A 4,825-nucleotide genomic window follows, 5' to 3' on the forward strand; every position below is an offset into this window, starting at 1 on the left:
CCTCGCATAAAATGCTATTTTATGAGTTCATACGAACATTCCATTTCGTCCCGTATACTTGTACAATGTAAGTCGGATCAAGCCGTAGCAGCTGTCAACTAAACATTGTTATCATAAATTAAGTAGCATAAGAGTACATACCAATTCGTAAGAAATCTAAACACTCGCATTGCATGTTATGTTTTATCACATAAAATAAGCACGTATATCGCCTCCACTTTTGTACGTATAAGGAATTTTCGCTACATCTTATACGTGAAACGTTGCACATATAAGCGTCGCATAACGCAAAAAGGTGATTAGGTTATGCGTACATTCTGGTTGTTTTTTCGTGTTTCCCAGCTGCCATACAGTTCTTCAGCTCGTTGACAGCCTTTCTTATCTCTTATACGTTTTCATTTTCTGAGTGTTCCTTCCATAAAGTAGACCCCGCCGATTAATCGGTCAGCAAATTGTCCTTTTGATCATTGTATATGGGGGGGCACTGGCGCTGGTACGGTATTGTGCCACGTGCCGTTGACCTTTGCATAAAATCTCCGTATATAGATCTGGTTCATGCAATCTTGCGCTTCAGCTACCACACTTTCTTCGAGAAGTCTTCTTTTTCCTATCTACACATTTGCATTAGCGTAAACTATCTAGAGTTCTTGTTTTGGGCGCTCCACAGATTTTCCACAAGCTGTCAGAACCCCAATTTCTGAACATATTTTTTAGTTGGAAAACAAAGTCAAACATTCATCAACTACATCAGACGGTTAAAAATACGTTCGAGGATCAAAAATAAATTTAAAAAAAATATACATTTTCGGACGTAATAGCTGCACATATTCATAAACATCATTTTTTGTTTTTTTTTTATTTATTACAAGTTAATATTTGTTCGTGTTACATTTCTTGTTTCTTATTCTGCTTACTACTACTATTATAGCACCATCAACAAATATTTAAGAACCTTCCAAATTCCACGTTGAAAACATTTCTGTTATTCCATCTCAACTCTCGCATTTCTTTCTTGAACTTAAACAAATTTGGTTCATGAACCCTCAAATTGAATTCGATCGCTTTAGCTGTCAACCAAAGAGCAGCTTTCAAATTCTTCGATTATTTTGGAATTTTAAACTGCAGAATATCTTCAATATCATTGAAATTGAAATTAATATTCATTTTTTGTCTTACTACATTCGAGCACCAGTCCCAGATCATTTTGGCTTTGGGGCATTGCTTGATATAATATTCGTTGGTGTCAGATAAACCGCATTTGCCACAAAGTGTCTCGTTTATTTGCCCGATGTTATATGCTTTTAGTTTCTCTTTGTTCGATATGAGATCATTCATTGCGGTAAGAATGTTTTGCCATAAGTTTTCCCAAAAAAAAATTGGAATTTAGTTTAAATTGCTGGTATCTCTTTATTTTTATCATTGAAAAATCCATTCATCAGAGATACTGTTGGGAAATTATAATTAAAATTTATTATAACACCTTCACGTAACGATTCTCTGGAATTTCGTGTTAATTTCCCACTTATGTTATCATCAAGCAAATATTTTCATCTGTGGTACAACACCTTTCTTAATTGTTATGGAAAATATTTTTCAAAAATAGTGCTTTGGTTTTAGCTCCTGGATCAAATAGACGAAGTCCACCTCATTGATAATCAATGTATAGCTGGTTTCTGTTAGTTTGGAAAATAAACTCGTTCAAATTCAAAATTCAAATCAAAATTCAAAATTCAAAATTCAAAATTCAAAATTCAAAATTCAAAATTCAAAATTCAAAATTCAAAATTCAAAATTCAAAATTCAAAATTCAAAATTCAAAATTCAAAATTCAAAATTCAAAATTCAAAATTCAAAATTCAAAATTCAAATTCAAAATCAAAATTCAAAATTCAAAATTCAAAATTCAAAATTCAAATTCAAAATTCAAAATTCAAAATTCAAAATTCAAAATTCAAAATTCAAAATTCAAAATTCAAAATTCAAAATTCAAATTCAAAATTCAAAATTCAAAATTCAAAATTCAAATTCAAAATTCAAAATTCAAAATTCAAAATTCAAAATTCAAAATTCAAAATTCAAAATTCAAAATTCAAAAATTCAAATTCAAAATTCAAAATTCAAAATTCAAAATTCAAAATTCAAAATTCAAAATTCAAAATTCAAATTCAAATTCAAAATTCAAAATTCAAAATTCAAAATTCAAAATTCAAAATTCAAAATTCAAAATTCAAAATTCAAAATTCAAAATTCAAAATTCAAAATTCAAAATTCAAAATTCAAAATTCAAAATTCAAAATTCAAATTCAAAATTCAAAATTCAAAATTCAAAATTCAAAATTCAAAATTCAAAATTCAAAATTCAAAATTCAAAATTCAAAATTCAAAATTCAAAATTCAAAATTCAAAATTCAAAATTGAAAATTCAAAATTCAAAATTCAAAATTCAAAATTCAAAATTCAAAATTCAAAATTCAAAATTCAAAATTCAAAATTCAAAATTCAAAACAGCATTTTTGTTAAAATTTTGCTCTATGAGATTAAAAAAATTGTGGCTATGTCCATAAAAAGTCTTCAACCCTGAAAGTGTCATGTTCAGGGTTGAAGACTTTTTATTAAGAAAATAGTAAAATATTATAGCGTAATTTCTGCCATGATTTTTTAAATTTGGACCACTTTGCTGCACACCGCCATCCCCATTTAAATATTTAAAAAAAAAAACTTATTTATTTTTTAAAACAGTAATCGAAAATCCGTTCAGATTTCACGAAACTGGCCGGATTTGAATTTAGGGTTAATATGATGTTTGAAAAAAAATATACGGAAAACAAAAAACTCACGTGAACACACCGACGTGGGTTATATTTTATGAATCTATGACAAAAGGTCGAAAGACAAAAGGTCGAAAGGACAAAAGGTCGAAGAACAAAAAAGAAGGGACAAAAGGTCGAAAATCTTTTTTCAAAGAAGACCTTTTGTCCTTTAGACCTTTTGTCCATAAACCATATTTTATAAATCAGTTCACCAATAACAAATTACAGCTCTACAAAGTGCTCTAGGGTCATATTTGTTCCAGAACACAGACAAAGGGCTCATATGCTGTCCCGTATTTTGCGTTCATTAACCAAATTTGAAAATATGATGCGCAATATTTTTAACAATATATCAACCGGTTCAGTCATGTATTATCCGGCACGACTATGAGTTTTAGCGACAATGATAATTGATTTCAGATTGTGGGCCAGTCCCAGAAGACAGCCACGCCTAGCTTCGACTTCACCCCGACCTGACAAAAGTGAGTAATCACTCGACGCACGACGCAACCGAATGGCCACCGAACGGAACATTCCAACCAGAAAGCGCCATAAATCAGACCCAAAGCGGCTGAAAACCGTCGTCCCATTTTCAGCTCTACAAGACGTAATTGATTACCACGTCGTTCTCCGATGACACACCAACAGCTCAGCTTAGCTCAACCCGGCGAACTGCTGCAGAGTCGATAGAGTCAAAAGGAAAAGGCCCGTTGATGCACCGCTGCCATTACCATTATGAACTCATTAACTAACATGTCATTTCACTTCGTTAATGTACCTTATCTCTCCAGTTTCTCAGTCTACATTCAGAGTGTTGTCCCTCTGGGCCTTGAGTTGAAGCTGTCGGCAATTTCACAGCAGACCCATAAATTTATGAATTGAACATCCGGTTTCACTCACTCGTTTAGCCACTTGGCGGCTGTTTTATGGCTTACTGTCTTCTCCCTCTGAGCGCGCAATGATGTCAAAAGCCGAGATGGCCCATGGATGGGTTTAAGCAGGACTTGTCACCATGACAGCCAATTCTAAATGAAATGCACCCAAAGATACCGGTGCGGTCTCGGGAGAATAGCTACTATACAGTGTCGTAGGCGTTTCCAGGGCTTAACGTGTTATCATATTCGAAAAAATACAATTTTATGAGTTGTAGAACAGCAAATCGTAAATAAATGTTTATACATTTTATCTGCATGTATTGCGTTGAATTCACCATTTTGGAGAAAGACTTAGAAATTATTTAAGGTACACCGGGGCAAGTTGAAACGGGTGGGGCAAGGTGAAATGCAAAGTTTTGAATATGATGCCAATAATTTTTATCAGATTTTTCTTTCTGAAAAGTTGGTCCCATCTGTTAATTTAATGTTTCTGTAATTGAACTTCTCATCATTATTAAATTTCACTATGATACCTTGCCATTTCATCTTACCCCAGCCGTTTCAACTTGCCCCGATGTACCTTATTTGAAATAGATGTAAAACAATGCTTCTACTTCACTAGTTTCTACATATTTTAATTCTTTTCAAACTTACTGTCTTAACTAGGTTTTCCGGCGAAACTGATTGTCAACAATCTATGTGATTTGATCCATTAAATGGTGGGTGAAACAGCGCGAGAAGTGATAGGTACTGCTCGAAGACGTCTCAGAAGCGGATGGTTGGACGAGGAGTGCCAGAGGGTGACGGTTGAGAAGAACGTTGCAAAACGTCGGATGTTAGTGTCTGGTACCAGGCTGATCAGAGAGCGGTACAAGAATGCAAGATCAACCGAAAAGCGAATCCATCGCAAGAAGAAAAAAGAGTGTTTTGAAAATGTGTTAGCTGAGGATCAAAATAGTATGGAACAGAACAATATGTGGCAATTATATGAAACTGTCAATGGCGTGCGGAGAAAGACAATGCCGTCTTCCGTCATATGCAACGATCGTGATAGTAACTTGCTAACGCACAGAGTAAACAATGTTGGCTGTCAAGTGAAGAGAGCACTAAGAAATGTTACTGAATGTTGGGAATGATAGA

The sequence above is a fragment of the Aedes aegypti genome, chromosome 2 (assembly GCF_002204515.2).
Source record: "Aedes aegypti strain LVP_AGWG chromosome 2, AaegL5.0 Primary Assembly, whole genome shotgun sequence".
NCBI classification, from domain to species: Eukaryota; Metazoa; Arthropoda; class Insecta; order Diptera; family Culicidae; genus Aedes; species Aedes aegypti.